The sequence below is a fragment of the Silene latifolia genome, chromosome 6 (assembly GCF_048544455.1).
Source record: "Silene latifolia isolate original U9 population chromosome 6, ASM4854445v1, whole genome shotgun sequence".
Classification (NCBI taxonomy): domain Eukaryota; kingdom Viridiplantae; phylum Streptophyta; class Magnoliopsida; order Caryophyllales; family Caryophyllaceae; genus Silene; species Silene latifolia.
In genome coordinates this window covers 114,796,962-114,815,854 of record NC_133531.1, presented here as the reverse complement: position 1 = coordinate 114,815,854, position 18,893 = coordinate 114,796,962, and the positions used below count along the sequence as shown (strand labels likewise).

Sequence of the window (18,893 nt, the reverse complement as noted above, 5' to 3'; positions counted from 1 at the left end):
AGACCTACTTCATCAAGCTTTCACCATTAAAGATCTAGGACAATTGAGATACTTTCTTGGCATTGAGGTTGCAAGATCCTCTGCTGGCATACTATTGAATCAAAGGAAGTACATAGTGGATATTCTTAAGGATTCAAATATGTCTGATGCAAAACCTGCAAAATTTCCCCTTCCTACTGGTCTCAAGTTATCAACTAACGAGGGACAACCTCTAGAACGACCTGAATTATATAGAAGGATTATTGGAAGGTTGCTCTATCTTAACTTCACAAGGCCTGACATCAGCTACAGTGTTCAATAGTTGAGTCAATTCTTATGTGAACCCAGGCAACCTCACATGAATGCAGCACTCTATCTAGTCAGATATTTGAAGGGTACTCTCAATCTGGGTCTTTTCTATCCTGCACAAAACAATCTGATTTTGGATAACTATTGTGATGTAGACTGGGGATCGTGTGAATATACTGGCAGATCTTTAACTGGTTACTGCATATCTCTTGGTCGTTCATTAATATCATGGTAAACGAAAAAACAAGCAACTATTAGCAAGTCCTCCGCAGAATCAGAATACAGAAGCATGAGCCAAACAGCTAGTGAAATTGTTTGGATTAATGAGTTACTCAAAGAACTACTCATTACTTTGCCTACACCTATTACATTACACTGTGATAATAAAGTCTTTCAAAGAAATTCTTTGAAAATCACGTATTTCATGAGAGAACGAAACACATAAGACTGGACTGTCATTATGTGCGTGAACAGATTACATCAGGTTTGCTAAAGACAGTTCATGTCCCTACTTCTCAGCAACTCGCAGACGTCCTCACCAAGGCTCTTGGTGAACAACAGCATCGTTATCTCATCGACAAGTTGGGACTTGTGGATGCACCACCTAATTCTAACTTGAGGGGGGGGGGTGTTGATAATATGGGTTCCTCAGTCTGCTGCTCTCCTGCTGGTTAATCCTCCTCAAGTCTTCATTCTTCCATCAAGGTTCTGGATCTCTCCAGAACCTTCCATCCCCATCAGCTGTACATAGTTTGTTACATTAACAGCCTGTAAATAGTTTGTTACAAAGTAGTTACAGATATTTTCACATTGTTGTATATATAAGCAAGCCATTGTAAATCATTCTAAGTTAAGATTTTACTCAATAAAATTCACATTTATTTACTCTGTGTATTCTTCAATTTCACCTGAGTAATTGTTTACATTTCAACAGAATTCACAATCATTGAATTCAATACTTGGCTCCACCACTGTTGGCTAGAGCGAACACAGTACGTTAACATTTTGAACCCTGTATGATCAATTAAATAAATTAATTGAAACAACGAATTAGTAATCAAATTAAACAACTTACTCGAAACAACGAAATACTATTCGAATTACAAAACTAATCAAAATGATTTTTTGTCCGAACACTTATCTAGTAAGCGAAATATGAAAAAGAATGAATTAATCGAGTTTATCGGTACATGATAAGTTATAGGAATTAAGGAATAGGTCAATCATTTTCTGCCATTCGGAGTCGACAAAAAATTTGATAGGACAATCATTTTTTGCCACAGCATGCAGAATTGCTGATAAATTAAGCAGAAGAAGCCTTATTCTAATCACTTCAACCAACCAAACAATAATGGCTTCTCTTGCGCCGAAATTGATTCCATAGCTTGGAAACACTCTGACTGAAATCTACGTGAATCCTCCCATCATCAATGAATGCATTGTCCATCTTAAAATACGTTCGTTCACAGGCATCTTTATCTTCAAACTTAACGAAAGCAAAGCAAAGGCTGTTCCCAGTCTTGTAATCACGAATAACCTCAACCGATGTAACAGTCCCAAACCGTTAAAATATCGTATCCAGGTCCTCATCCACGGTCACCGGATTAAGTTTACACACAAATAACACATTCTCAGGAGGCTTTACATCTGCTACAGGAAGATCACCAATCGTCTCAAGTACAACAGCCCTAGAATGTGCTTCCTTTGTACGAATAGCTTCTTCAAATTCTTCCGGAGCTAATTGTGCATCCATCAGAACCCAATCATCTTCGAGCCTCACATCAAAAACCTCTTCTTCTGGCTTGCCTTTTGGGGAAGCAACGGGAATTAATTCTGCCAGTTGGAAAGGGTCTTCAAAAGGGTCGTTGAGAACATAAGTGTGCTTTATTCGTATATTCTTAAAAGGTCGGCCCTTATCATCGACATAAGCTTCATTGATTCTCATTAACGTTTCAAGTCCTTCTGCAACCTCTCCGAAAACAGTATGTTTTTTTATCAAGATAGTCGAGATCATCTCACAATGTGATGTAAAACTGAGATGCATTTAGATTCTCCCCTGCACTAGCCATTCCTACAGTACCTATCTTCGATGTAAGATAGGTTATGATTTGAAGAGGTAATTCTCATTGATAGATATGCACAAGTATATATAGAGTACAAGAGATTATACCTAGCTTGGAGTACAAGAACATAAAGATACAATTACCTAAAGACGAGGTTTACAAGCTACAAATTAAAAGAGGAACTAAATATTGACTATAACAATAATATACAAGATTATGAAGATATCTTAATCTTATCACCCCCCTCAAGACGGACGGTGGTGAAGTAAGTCCGATCTTGCGAAGTAACATTTGGAACTTGGGCTGTAGAAGAGGTTTGGTGAGAAGGTCCGCGAGTTGATCATCTTGAACCACAGGAACCACATGAAGTGTACCAGCTTGAACACGTTCACGAATAAAATGATAGTTAAGAGCAACGTGCTTCATTCGAGCGTGAAATACGAGATTGGAGCTGAGTTGCGTTGCTCCAATGTTATCACAGTAAACCTGCGGTGCACCAGGTAGAGACACACGAAGTTCACCTAAGAGGTGAGTGTGCCAGGCAAGTTCGGCAGCAGCATTAGCAATGGAGCGATATTCAGCCTCGATGGAGGAAGGAGCTACTGTTTTCTACTTCTTTGAACTCCAGGATAGTGGATTACGCCCAAGGTACATGACATATGCAGCCGTGGAACTGAGGTCATCTCTATCCCCTCCCAGTCGGAGTCAGAGAAAGCATAAAGTAAAGTCGGAGAGTGATGATGAATTGTAATGCCGTGGGTGAGAGTGCCAGCAAGGTACCGAAGGAGGCGTTTTAGGGTAGACAAGTGGACACAGGTTAGCTGGTGCATGAATTGAGAGAGCTTACTGACCGCAAAGGTGATGTCAGGACGAGTGAGAGAGAGGTACTGGAGCGAACCCACTAATGCACGGAACTCAGTAGGGTTTGAGTGAGGAGTACCATCAAGAAGGGTGAGCTTTTCAGTGGAGTCCATGGGAGTGGTAACGGGTTTAGCATCGAGCATGTTGCCGTGCTGGAGCAGGTCAGTAGTGCAACGACATTGGTTGAGAAAAAGACTGGCTGGGACAGGAGACGCTTAGACACCAAGGAAGTATGACAAAGTACCCAGATCTTTTAGAGAGAACCCGCAAGGGCATCAATAAAACGAGAGTCCGCCTGAGAGCATGAACCTGTAACAATAATATCATCGACATACACAAGAACAAAAATTGTTACAGAGGTATGAGAATAAAATAAGGAGGTATCCGAGATGGAGTTTGTGAAACCAGCTCCGAGAATATAGGTCTGAAGCCCCGTATACCATGCTCTAGGTGCCTGTTTAAGGCCATAAATGGCCTTACGGAGACGACACACGTAGTCGGGTCGAGTGGGATCAACAAAACCAGGAGGTTCAGACATGTACACCGTATCATTGAGGGTGCCTTGAAGGAAGGCGTCATTAATGTCTAGTTGGCGAAGGGGCCAGCACTTGGTCACAGCTGAAGGATTCATATATCTCTTATTAGACTCTTCTAATAACTAAGTGTTTATTAGTTTAGTCATAAAATAAAAGGAACTTATGCATGCATAACAAAAATAGAAGGTAAGAAGGAAAAATCGTTTATTCTTACATGAGGGCCGAAAATGGTTTATACTAATTTGGTCTCCTACCAAATTAGTCTTCTTAAATATATTCCAAATGCCCCAAAAACCTAGATCTAATTGCAAGATCTACTCCTCAAAGATTGTACCAAGGAAATCCTTCTTAATACAAATATTAATTTTGTTACTAGAAATTAATATTTGTGTCCTTAAAATATTAATATTGTGAGATGACTACTTCTAGTAATATATAAATAATATTAGAGATTTATGTGAGCGTTTAGGATTTTGTTCAACAACAAAACTAGAGAGATAAGTTTATCTCAAGTTAGGAAAACTAATTAGAATGAATTAGAGAGAAGAGAAAATACATTACTTGAGTGTATTATGGAGGAGGCCACCGGTTTTGGGTGGGTAGAGTGCCCAATACATTTGCAATTTTCTCTTCTCAAGAGTATAGGTATGTAAACCTATGATTAGTAGGTAATTATTATGTTACCCACTAATTTATATTAATTAAGGCACAAATTCTCCTACCTCTTCCATTTACACGGCTCAAGTGTGTAATATGGATCCATTTTAACTTAGTCAATTTGTTAATTTGTATTGTGTGATAAATTGGACATGTTACTAGACATGTCATTTAAATAATGCATTTTTAACAAATTAAAAATCATTATATAAATGAAATAAATCACACACAAAAATTAACTAGTAATTCACAATTACAATTACTTAAAATGGGCCATATAATTACAAATCACAACTACTTGTATTAATAATAAACAATTCATTCTTTACATTAATTGTTTCATAAACAATAAATAACCTAAGTAATAAAAAAATTAAATTACTTAGTACGAATCTTATTTAATCGAATTACAATAAGATACGTATTATTACTCACAAAATCATTTGTTCAATTTAAGGAATTAATTAACTTGTATCATCATACAATTAATTAATTAATCAATTAAGAATGTTTCCCTAAAGGTATGACCTTAAGGGATCAACTGATCACCACCGTCATACGACAGTAATATCAAACTCTAGTCAGCCAATCATTACCAATTAATGTGGATCAGTTGACAATAAAATGTTACAATCCCTTATGTATTCTTAATATGAGATTTAAACATGTGATCGCATTATTGTCGAGGACACATACTCCAACAACAGCAAGAGTAAGTACTAAGCGGACGATAGCAGGCTTAATCATGGACTAAAGGTTTCACTGTAGTCAATAGAGGGGAGTTGGTCGAAGCCCTTAGCCACAAGGCGAGCTTTATGCTTGTCAAGGGTACCATCGGGTTTGTACTTTGTTCGAAAGATCCACTTGAAGCCAACTATGTTTTGGGAGGGTTCGGGTGGTACAAGGCTCCTGGTTTGGTTGGCGAGGAGGGCATTGTGTTGGTGTTCCATGGCAGTGCGGCAAGTGGGGTCGGAGAGTGCTTGGCGAAGGTTTCGAGGCTTAGTGGAGGAGAGTTAAGCCACGAGATTCATCATGTTGCGAGGTTTAAAGATGTTGTGAGTGAAGCGAGTAACATAAGGTGGTGGTGGTGTTGGTGGTGGTGGTGGTGGTCAGGAGTGGATAGGGGATTTTGTGGCAAAGGTGGGATTGGGTATGTTAGGTGAGGGAGGGGATGTAGGAGAGGAAGGGGACTCGTTAGAATCAGGGGATGTGGGTGCGGAAGCGACAAGGGAGGTTTGGGTTGATGGATTGCGAGGAGAGGAGGGCTGTGATGGGGCAGGTGAGGTGTGGACAGTGGGAGAAGGAGGGATAAATGAGGACGGTGCATCAGGTAGAGAGGAGAGACACCATTTGGATGGAGTGGGGAGTGTTTGGTTAGGCGTGATGGGTGATCGAGGGGGGTAGTCAGTGTCCACAAATTTGACATGGCGCGAGGTGTAGAGTCGGTCAGTTTGGGGATCGAGATAGAGGTAAGCATGTTGAGTTGGGGAGTATCCTACAAAGACACAGGCTGTGGAGTAAGGGTAGAGTTTATGAGAGGTGTATGGTTTGAGCCACGGATAACAGAGACACCCGAAATTGTGGAGGGAGTTATATTTCGGGAGCGTTTGGAAAAGAAGTTGATATGGTGTGGAGTTATTTAGTATAGAGGTCGGCATACGATTGATGAGGTAACTAGCGGTTTGAAAGGCCAGACTCCAATATTTGAGGGGGTAGGGAAGCATGGTCCTGTAAAGCAAGGCCAGTTTCTATCACATGGCGATGTCGACGCTCCGCATAACCATTGTGCTCGGGGGTGTGAGGCGGAGAGGTAAGATGAGATATCCCGTTTGACGTGAGAAAGGGGCGAATTTTTGATATTCTCCTCCATTATCGGAGTATAGTGTGATAATAGATTTGGAGAATTTTCTTTCAACAAGTGCTTTAAAGTGAGTAAAAATTTGTAGTGAGCCGGTCCTGTTTTTAATTGGATATAACTACATATGTTTAATGTCGTGGTCGACAAAAAAAAATATAGTATTTATAATTGTCAAATGAAAAAACTGGTGACATCCATACATCGTTGAATATGATTTCCAGAGGTGCACTACTTTGTAAAGATGAAACCGTAAAGGGCAATTTATGACTTTTATAAATGGAGCAAGAATGGCAATTGTCTAATTTATTAGAACGTAAGGACATAGAAGACAATTTTTTTTGTAAAATAGGAAAAGAAGGATGGCCTAGTCTATGGTGATAATCTCCCTCTTTAAGCACATCGGTTGATATGTGTGGCGACGACGTGAGCGGCCAGTAGTAGACGCCGTCTTGACCCGGACCAGTGTGGAGAGTGCGACGAGTGGTATTATCCTGGACAGTAAAAAAAGGGTGAGAAGCTGATAGAAACATTATTATCTAAACAAAACTGAGAGACAAAGATAATATCCATGTGCATGTTAAGGACGTAAAGAACACGAGAGAGTAAAAAAGAACGGGATGGAGAGTGTAGAAGGGTAGAACCGGAATGAGACATAGGGAGGCTGAAGCCATCTCCAATCACGATTTCATCAGTGCCATCATACGGGGAGTGGAGAACGAGATTGGCAAGGTCGCTTGTGACATGATGAGATGCCCTGCCGTTAAGGAGCCAAGGGGAGGTGGGCACGATTCAGTGGGTTGGCTTGGGGCACGAGGTCAGTGGGGTTGGCTTGGGGAGTTAGACTGGCAGTTTTGGTAGGTGGGACAACGATATCGGGGTAAAGTTTCTTGAAGGTGGCACAGTAGTAAAGGACGTGGCCGCGGATGTTACACCACTGACATCGACCTTGAAAGGGTTTGTCGGTTGGTTGAGTGGAAGGTTGGGAAGGGGCTGGTTGTTTGTAATTGTGGGAGGGGGCATAGGAGTGAGACGTGGCAGCAAGGGCAACAATTGGGATAGGTTAATTGGCCGTCTCTATTTGGATTGCAAGTTCTCGGTTAATGAGTTTTTCATGGAGTTCGGGGAAGGATATGGAGGTGTCACGGGCCTGGACTCCTTCGATGACAGAACGATAACGAGAGTCAAGTTCATTAATGACTACATCAATGATGTCTTCGACCGTCATCGGAGAGCCAAGACTCGCAAGGTCATCGGTGATGGCTTTGACTTTGGTCATAAATTCAGAGATGGTGGAGGAGCTAAGTTTGAGAGATTTGAGGCAATATTTGAGTTGTTTAATATAGCCTCGGGAGGGAAGAGCTAATGTGGACTTAAGTGTCATCCACGCTTCACGGGTAGTTTTTGTGCCATTGATGAGAGGGGCGACGGATTTGTCGAGGGTTCCGGCTAGGGTTCCGAAGAGTAACTTATCTTGCTGAAACCAAGTACCATATGCGGAATTAGATTTTGGGGTTTTCTCGGCATCACCAATAAACTCCGGAGGAGGAGGAGTACTATTGACGTAGGTAAGGAGGGAGTAGCCATCGAGCAACGACTCGAGTTGGAGCCGCCACTGAGAGTAGTTGAAGGGGGTTAGTTCCTCAACCGAGGAGGCGTTGGGAAGGAGGAAGGGTTTGGAGGGCTCATGGGAGTTTGGGATGGTGGCCATGTCAAGAGAAAAAAAACAGGTTTAGTTGGATCTATTTTCTGATACCATCACTACGCCAAATCTGACCATCAATAAGGAGCATATCACAACGGTTTAATGCATTTAATAACAACACTTAGATTACCGTTTTCAAAATATTGGCGGAAACCTAGACCGCGCTAATAAGAATAACGGTTTTCGTCGAAAACCATTCTTATTATAATTTGACAACCGTTGTTTAACAAACCGTTATAAAAAACATTTAACGGTTTCCAAAAAATCGTTATAGAATCACCCTTATCAACGGTTGTTAGACAACCGTTACCAGTTTAAGAAAACGGCGTTTCGAAAACCGTTACTAAATTAACACCAGCAACGGTTTTTGGTACCCGTTGTTATGTTATATCTACGGGTTTCTTGTAACCGTTATCATTTCTACTATTAAAGAACGGTTCCTCTGTACCCGTTGTCATTTATCATTTACGGGTTAAAAATAACCGTTATATACTTTTTCCAATCTTTAATATTCAACCGATGCATGTATGATAAATAATGAACCGTTGCATGCATTGTTTTGTTTGACCATTATTACTATCCGTCTATTATTATATTCACACATGCATATATATTTTCCTATAAATATCACTTATAATATGATCAATTAACCATATTCAACAATTCAAAGTTATATTAATAATAGCCTGTAATTTAATTAAAAATATTACACTTCGATCACCATGTCGTCGTCGTCTTCTACACCCGCCGAATCACAATCAAATACCCGCTATGTCCATCCTATTACCTGTATTATACACAACCTTCCAATCAAATATGATGACAATGGTAAGACTTTTTCGAGAAGTTTTACTTCGATGAGAGATTGCTTCGTCAAGGTGGTTATACGAACGTTAAAAAGGTCCACCCAGCTTGGACTAAAGTTCATGGTTTTCTTGGTTACGCAATGATCGAGTTTGAAGGTTTTGGGAAGAACCTGGAATCTTTTCGTCAAGCGAGAAAACTCCGGGCAAGATACGAGGATCATGATGCTGGGAAGAAAAATTATTATACGGATGATGTGTTACACGTGCAATATTTATGGATTGCAATCGATTGTAACATTAATCTATTAAGAACATATCAGCACTATATTGACACTGTACCTCGTTCATGGGAGGCAGAACAAGTGCCTCCTAATAATCCACATATTGAATTCTCAATATTTATCTCAATCGCAGGGGAATTACAAGATGATTATGTAGATTAATTATTATTATTATTATTATTATTCAAATTAATGTTATTAAAACCGCACGTCTTTTAATTTCTTGTTATGTATGTGTTTTTCTTGAATATATACGTGGTAGTGTATTTTATTTCTCAATTATTTATTGCAAGTTACGTAGGTTTAAAATATTTGTTAATAAGTCAACTTTTACATTAAATTAATTACCAACTGTTTTGAAAAAAAATTATAAATGTGACTATAAATGTTAAAACATCCTTTACTAACATTCATTAATTAAATCTTAATATTTCATCCCCATTACACAAATTTGAAACAACATGGTAATGAACCCTAATTTTATCAACAACGAAGAATGGCTTACATAAACGATTGCAGAGATGGGAAAGTTCTCGCCGGGCTTCCTGCCGATCAACACCCATTACTCAAAGCATCCCTTGAACATCAACGGAATTATTGGATTAAGAGGCGTGTAGCAGTCCGGCTTGTCAACCAAGCCTCATCATCATCATCATCATCTTCATACCCTCGTCGGCCTATTACTCGCAACTTGGCTGCAGCCAGAGATATGTTGAGTTGTACTCTTCCAACCTTGTCTCAATATACAAATCGTGTCCTTGCATATATTCAATCTGTTATTGCAAAACATGAAGCCAATGACCCGGAAGTTAACGCTATACCAGAGTGGCATAATTGGTGGCAGGTTGAGAAGCGTTTTTTACTCTTAACCGGGGTTATTTCGGCTTATTATACATCTTTTGATTTCTGATAAATGTTGTAATTTATTTGGTTTAAAATTAAATGAAATGATCATTTTGAAAGTGTTGAGTTATGCTTGTTTAATTTGCTTCCATTTCTTGAACTCCATAGATCAGTCAGTAATCAAGATCAAGATTGCTACTACATAATACTCATCAACAACAGTTCAGCTGCAACCGTTGTCAATTGGTTCATCAACAACGGTTCACCTGCAACCATTGTCAATTGGTTCATTAACAATGGTTCACCTACAACTACAACCGTTGTAAATTTGTTCATTAGCAACGGTTCACCTACAACCGTTGTCAATCGTGACGTTCTAACTTCAACGTGCACCGTTTATTAATTGTTTAACCATACGACTCAGTATATTAAAAAACTAAATACATGTAATATATGACCATACGACTCAATATATTAAAAAATAATTAATTGTTTGACCATACGGTTTTTTTTAAGACGTGGCTAATATTTCTCATTATTCTTGATTTGACCAATGTACGGACTGTTCAATTATTTTTTATTGAATCAACGTTGCATTATTGGTGGGTTTGAATCAACACTGCATTATTGGTGGGTGATTCTATAATTTTAATTTTGTTCCAAAGTTATGGTCGTTAACCAAGGTACAAATATTGTGAGTCCATGGGTACAGAGGGATCGTAAGTTGTCAGAAGAAGCAGAAAATAAAAGATTAAGGGAATTGCATCGTCAACCGAGCTATATTGAAAGTGAGAAGAAAATGGATGCGTTACGAGAAAGGTTAAAGGAACAATGTCCTTTACATTTCATTAAGCCCCCCCGAACATATAATTCTTGAAGGTACATATGAGAATTCATCGGCTTTCGAAGTTGGTTCTTCTGAGGATTTGATGGTGGGGTATATATTACCCAGATGCGATTGGTATGTATCTACCGTGAGTGAAGCAACAAAAGCTTAGCGTCAATGGTGGTTTAGGTCATCGAAAGTGATGTCGGATTTGGAGGAAAAGACCAGAGTTGAAATAGACTCCTACACCATCATTAATGGGAAGAGATATTGTCCACGACGTAGTGTATTTTGGGTCATTTGATTAATGTATATTAATTGCTCATTGGATTGTGTATAATTTAGTCTTGAATTTCCATTTTCCCCCACTTGCTATCCTAGTTGCCTAATTTAGGAAAGAAGTTTGTACTAACTTAATACGGATTACCAAATATGGAAGATGCTTTTTATTTTTTGCGGCAAAAACTTGACACAATGAAATATAAATGACAACGGTTAGGCACCAACCGATGTATTGTAATGAAAACAATTACGGGTTTATAGTCAGCCGTGGTCATATTGCAAAATACAAAATACGGTTTCGCTTAACCGTGTTTATTAGTTTCAATTAAATAATTCTCAACCAACACACATTCAAACCTTCTCCTCGCTCACTTAAAACCCTCGAACACTAAGTTTCCCTAGAACCACTACTATTCTCCGTCGACGTTGTCTTTGCAGTCGTCGTCGCCATCGCCATCCCTATTCCCTCTGTCGTCCCCTCCGTCATCGCCATACCGGGGCCGGCTTCTCCTCTTTGAAGAAGTAATAATAAACCCCATTCCTTCGTCTCATTAACTTAATGTCTTTATTTTCTTTTTTAGTTGTGATATTATCTCCTAATTATCTTAGGTTTATTGTGTGTTAAACAACACCTATTATTTTAAATATATTGTGTGTGTTAAAGAACACCTATATTTTTAGGTATACTGTGTGATCATTTATTTGAGACGGTGCTCCTTCTATGTCGACATAATGCTTAAAGTTAGTAGTTTGTTAATTTCTGGTTTAGATATGGGTGGAAAGCAGAAAAGAAATGATGGGAAAAGGTCAAACGAAGAAGATTCAGGTGATGAGAATAATTTGGAATCGGATACTGGGCGAGGAGCCATAGGGTTTCCCAAGAAGCAATAGAGAGAGGTATACCTAATAAACTTGAATGGGATAAATTAACGGGGCTACCAGATGGTATCTTTGCTTCAAAATTCGCGAGTTGGATTGGTTATTGTGTAAGAGAGTATGTGCCTCTCGGTTTACCGCGTATCGATCAATTGAGTAAAGACCAGGAGGAAAAGCTATGGGGGAGAATAAAGGTATGTATATACAATAATAAATGCAGTGAGATGAAATTATCTTAGTATTCGATATGTGCTATTAGTCGAAACTAACCAAATATGCTCACCATATATGCAGGCAGCTTACACTGTCCCCCAAGAACATAATGGTTACCTAAAAAAAAAATAGGGGAATCCTTAAGAGCATGGAAGTTAAAGGTTGCTCGGAACCACTTGTTCAACAAGAAGACCGGGGAGATAAACAAGAAACCACCAACGAAGAAGTATCGGTATGTCAGCCAACAAGATTGGTATAACTTTATTGCTTATAGGTAGTCTGACAAGATTGGTATAACTTTATTGCTTAGGAAAAAAAGGATTGCGCCAAGGGGATCCTTTGTCTCCACTTTTATTCACCATAGCTATGGAATACCTTTCTAGGATCTTACAATTCTCCACTGATGTGCTGGATTTTAAGTTCCATTCCTTATGTGGGAAAATGAGGCTTAGTCACCTTATGTTCGCTGATGACCTTCTTTTGTTCTCACGTGGGGATATTGACTCTGTTATGGTTCTTCTTAGATCTTTTGCCCCTTTTGCATGCTCCTCTGGTCTACAAATGAATAAGCAGAAATCCAGTGTGTATTTTAATGGGGTGCAAAGAGCTACAAGGGATCACATAATTGCTCTCTCTGGGTGTGTGGAAGGGACACTCCCTTTTAAATACTTAGGGGTTCCTATAACTACTGGCAGGCTTACTAGCAAAGACTGTACTGTTCTTGTTGAAAAGATAGTTGAGAAGATCAGAGCTTTTGGTGCTAGGAAGTTATCATATGCTGGTAGGTTGGTGATCGTGAAGTCTGTGTTAGTTTCTCTCTATACATATTGGTCTAATATTTTTCTTATTCCCAAGTGTGTGTTGAGGAAAATTGATAACATTTGTCGCAATTATATGTGGGATGGGACCAGTGAGTATATGAGGTCCCCTCTGGTAGCTTGGCAACAGGTCTGCCTCCCCAAGACTGAAGGTGGGCTGGGCATTCGGTATAGTCAGACCTGGAACATTGCCACAGTGGGTAAGTTTGTTTGGTGGGTGTATAGCAAGCCTGATAATCTTTGGGTTAAATGGATCCATCAAATTTATATGAAAGGGATTGACTGGGATTCTTATTCTCCTAAGAACCATATGAGTGGCAATTGGAAAGCCATTTGTAAGGTTCGTGACATCTTTCAACCTGGTTATTCGTCTGGTACTTGGCTTGCTAATGGAGGTGGGTACACTGTCAGCTCAGGCTATGAGTGGCTGAGACACCGAGAGCAGAAGGTTGGTTGGGCTAAATTGCTTTGGCATAAATGGAGCTTAGCAAAGCATAGCTTTCATTGCTGGTTAATCTTCAAGAATGCCCTCAATGTCAAAGATAAATTGTTTTGCCATGGGATTTCACCTGATGATATCTGCTGCATTTGTCATACTGCCAAGGAATCCGTGGTTCATTTAATGCAGCACTGTCAGTATGGACAGCTTGTTCTCACGGGTGTTTGTATGAGACTTCAGATACCTGTGCCTGTTGGTAATGCTCTCATATGGATTGGCAGGAGGAGATGGTCTGATAACCAGAAGAAGACCTGTTTGTGTGCTGTCATGGCGGTTTACTATCATATATGGCAGCAAAGGAATAATGCTAGACTGAATGCGATTTATGTAATCCTACTGTTGTCATCGAGCAAATCATGCGTTTAGTTCAGTTTAGAGTACAACAATTTGCACTGTCAATGATGTAATGTAGTTGTGATTAAGTTAATGGGTGTGAGTAGTTTGTAATAGACTACTTTGTTTCTAATGAGAACTTACATTTCACCAAAAAAAAAAAAAGTTTAAGGTAATTTATATGCGACTCATTGGGATAACTTTATTAGTAATCACTTAATAAGTAATGAAATATGCTTACATTACTCGATACAATTCATTTTATGAAGACTATGAGTAAGTATAACCTAGAGAACATTTCAAAGAAAGACAGCGTCTTTCATGGCCCTAGAGGTGGTTATAGATTGATTAAGAAGAATCTTGGAACTGTCAATCGTCATGACGCTTGGGTGGACGATCACACTCCTAAGAATGGAAAGTTAGAATCTCCATATGATAAGGCCATCAAAAAGAAAATTATAAGTTTGAATAAATATGTCACTCCTACCACTGGTGGTCGGTTATATAATTGTGAGTTTAAATAAAATTTAGTTGCATAATGGTTTTTTATGTATGTAGAGGATCTGTGAGAAGGAGGTACATGAAGGAATATGGAAGCCTGAAGGACGTGATGCCATTCTTGCTAAGGCAATCGGCAAAGCAGAGCATCCAGGTCGTGTGAGAGGGGTATCGACGCATGTTGGTATCACTAAGTATTTTGGGAAAACTACTCGAAGCACAATGAGTGGTGATGATAGGGTATATAAATACTGTATTTTATTCAACATAATTTATATATATATATATATATATATATATATATATATATATATATATATATATGTGTGTATATATATATATGTGTGTATATATATATATATATATATATATATATATATATATATATATATATATATATATATATATATATATATCTTTGAAATTATACTACTTATTTTAATCATATTCATTTCTACTACACAGCTACAAACAATGGCCAGGTTAATACTCAGAATGGTGGAAACGGGGGATAAGCCATCTGAAAAAGAGTTGGTTATGGTTCGGCAAGTCATAAAGGAAGCGGTGGAGAAGAAGGAGAAAGCGGGCATGCGAAGTTAGGAAGACATGGCAAAGGATCAAGATGGGGTAGATGAACAGGAAGCCATGAAGGCAGGGGAGAAGGAGGTGGAGGTGGGAGCCGAAGACACGTTCTTATCATCTCCAAATCCGGCTTTTGACGAGGTATTAGCTACTATACGACTAGTTTATAATTATTGTATATATACTAATTAATTAAATTTATTAATTAAAGTAGTGCATGTATATATACTAATTAATTAAATATGTGAAGGTCGTTTGCAAGAAGCCTTGTGTTCTTTAATACAAAGCCCCTACAGTAGCATCGAGAAAAATTGCTGTTACTAGGGGAGCAGTATTGTATTACGACCAGATTCAAGAAGTTGAGGTCGAAGGCATTGCCCTCCGCGAGGAATGGAGGGAAGTGGAAGTGACCGACTTATATCTAGAAGCGTATGGTACTCTAATAGTACCACGTGGTGATAATTAGCTTTTGCAAGATGTCGTTGGTTCTATTGTGCAATGGCCTGAAGCATTCATTAGTGCTGACATCTCCGGGGTAGTTATGCTAACGCGAACGCAATTTATATAATGAACGCCTTTAAATTTATTAGGGTAACCTTATCTAACATATAGTAAGTATTTCAATTTTTACATTTGCAGGAGTTACACGAAGCCATTATGGCTGAAATTAGGACTACTACGTCAACACTCGAAGTCACTGATTCGACTCCCTTTCCACCCAAAATTCAAGAGGTAGTAATAATTTGAAAAATAGATTGTGAGTTTTTCCTTTTTTTTTTTGTTATTTAAATTATATATGACGTCTCGTGTAATGTATATATTTTTTTTTTCTAAATTGTAGACCGGGGTTAAATCAGACGACTTATGATATAAGCCATCTACTTTTGCTGCACACAACGCTGGTGTTCCTCTTAAACCTAGATATCACACCGATGATTATAAGGAAAAATTGAATACTCCAACGTTCGTAGCTTTGCACCAGCTCGCTGAAAGAAAGCTAGCTATCGGGGAAGTACTCATTACTGAGATCGGAGAGGATGTTATGGGCGAAGGTAAAACTGTTCTTATAGATGGGGAATCACTGTGTTAGTTTCTCGACCTTGACGAGTTAGATGCTATGCACATTGTAATTTGTATGAAGTAAGTTTTTTAATTAAAACTTAGCATTTGGTTTTACGAATAGTGATGTTTATTTAAATCATCAATGAAAATAACATTATTCGTTCCATTTGACGTAATAGGTACCTGTGTACACACATTGTTGAGGGGAACTATGTTTCTCATGACTACGGATTCGTGTCACCTGAATTGTTCTCTCAAAAGGTGATTGGATACAAATACAGAGACCACATCGATAAAATTGCGGAACTGTTGATGACGCCCAAAAGCCTATGGTTTTCCCCATACAATGAGAATCAGTATGTATAGTACTTTATTATAATGAATCACGATTCTATTCATTTATTAACATGCTTACATGCATGTATATGAACTAACAGTTCAATTTTCAATATTTCATAGCAAGCATTGGCTGCAAACGACAATCAATGTGAAAAAAAGGCGTAGTGTACTGGATTGACTTTTGCGGACATAGTCCCACTGAGAAATATGTAAAGATGACGATTGAGTAAGTTTACAACCTTACATTATAATGTCAATTGTTATTATATGACCTTTGAAGACTAGGCTCCTTTTAATGTCCCATCAGTATTACTGAGCGAAATGCTAATTATAATTTCCTGTATATATTTATGAATTAGTGTGTTTCAACCAATTGGAGCATCAAGTCCAACTTTTGTCACGATAAAAGTAAGTGTATTCTTAATAATTAATCCTATCATTTAATTTATGTTTATGCGAGAGGTTGATCTAATTTAGCTTATTTGTATGTGATTTATATAATAGTTTTCAATACAACCAGATAGCAAACAATACGCCTTTTTTCTGTTGTCGGTCCATGTGGGAGATTATCACCCGAAAGTATATCAACATAGAGTCATCGGTTAGTGTGTTTTAATAACTATTTCAAACGTAACTTGAGTTTAATTCTGTGTAATATTCCACTTATTCTGTCTATTTTGGTTAAGTATATTTTGATTTGTAGTTCCCACCTTCAATCAACAACAAAGACCCAACCTATTCGAAGGAAGACATCACCGACATGAGAAATAAGTGGGCCACTTATTTTCTTTCATTAGTGGATGATCAATAGTCTGCTCATTATGTATGTGTGTATATAGAGCCATGTGTAATTAGTTTTGGTCACCATGTTTATAATATTTTGATGCTGGGTTGAATAGATCAATCTGTGTAATATTCTGATGTTGCAGGATTGAAATTTTGCAATGCGCAGCTGCTGAAATGCTATTTTGCAGTAGCATTTCAGTGGAACCTGCTACTTCAAAAATTAACATTTCAGAAGCTGCTGGAACCTGCTAAAACAATTTTTTTTTAAATATTTATAAATTCGATTACGGTTAAAAATAAACCGTGGTCAATAAATCTATTGAAAACTGTCGCATTTTAATAGAAACCAGTTGACATATTCATCCATAATATAACGGTTTAATGAGCATAAACCGTTGTCTAATTCATGACATTTAAAACGGTTTAATAAGCATAAACCGTTGTCATATTTACTATTTTACAACGGTTGTGTTTAAGTAAAATCGTTGTCATAGGTTTCCGTAGAGCATTCAGACTAATACTACCACAGTTTCAATATCATAGACAACGGTTTTTGAACCGTTCTTAATATTGTATTACAGTTATTTGAACCCGTTATTTACATTTCATAACGGCTCCGCCTTTTTAACAACCGTGGTCACAAAATAACAACGGTCGATGTAATAACGGTTTCGTATTTGGTATTGCAACGATATATCACCTTATCTAACCGTTGTTGCACCTATTATTTGGCGTAGTGCATGTAAGATAGGTTATGATTTGAAGAGATAATTCTCATTGATAGATATACACAAGGGTACAAGAGATTATACTGAGCTTGGAGTACAAGAACATAAAGATACAGTTACCTAAAGATGAGGATTACAAGCTAGAAAAGAGGAACTAAATACTGACTATAACAATATATATACAAGATTATGAAGATATCGTAATCTTATCATTCGAGTGTTTCAGACCATATATAAACTTGTATATAGAATCGCCAACAGTCCTGCTCCCTGTTGGATCACCGGTTTGAGCTATAAAATCCTTGTGCACTGTGTGAAATAAGAAGCCATTGTAGTATTTTATCTTGCAGAGCTTCAAGAAGTTCTTGCAAGTTAAAGGACAACGGTCCGTGCAGAGGTCAATCACCAAATCACCCAAACTAGTCGCAACCATCACCGACATTGCACGTCTTTATTAACCGATATTGTTATTATTATTGTTGTCCAATAAATATGAATACATAAGTCCTTATTTATACGGTAAGGTAGACTTTTCTAATCTTAATCGGTTATTACCTAATCCTAATCTAATTCATAACTAGAAAATTATGACCTAATCCTAATATGGCTTTCCTAATGTTACATTACTTCTGGTGATCGCTTATGGTGATTTACCGTTGGACTATAGCTTAAATCATCCTCCCTAGGCCCCGGTCAATTGTTGTCCTTTGGTTTTGGCATAAAGATCAAGGAAAGAAGATGGGGCCAATTATAAGATGACAAGTGGACTAAATTAGGTATGAATGTTCAAATTGCTCATCAAATGCAATCCTAAAATAGAAAAGACAACAATTTACTGGGGATACCAAAAAATGGAATAGGACAACAAATGACCTGGATGGAGGGAATATATTGACTAATACTACCCAAATAAGTATAAGCTATAGGGTCTTTATTTTCATAATATATATGTGTCATCTTTTTGCAACATATTTTATAATTTTGTTATTTCCATATCATCCTTTCCGGTAAAATATAATATAAACTTGTTAACAAATTTTTTGATTTGGATTTAAATAAAGAAGTAAATAATTGTTGAAAATAGAAAAGGATCAAGGAGGATCTTGATTGATTTCTGGTCTCGGGTGTGTCGCAGGTGTGTGTGAGGGTGGTGTTG

The 18,893-nt window shown here is 38.0% G+C and overlaps 1 pseudogene; it reads right to left on the bottom strand.

The window, feature by feature from the left end:
• Positions 1–969: 969 nt before the first annotated feature.
• LOC141588515 (peptidyl-prolyl cis-trans isomerase CYP59-like) lies at positions 970–18,179 on the bottom strand (annotated as a pseudogene).
• Between the last annotated feature and the right edge of the window lie 714 nt (positions 18,180–18,893).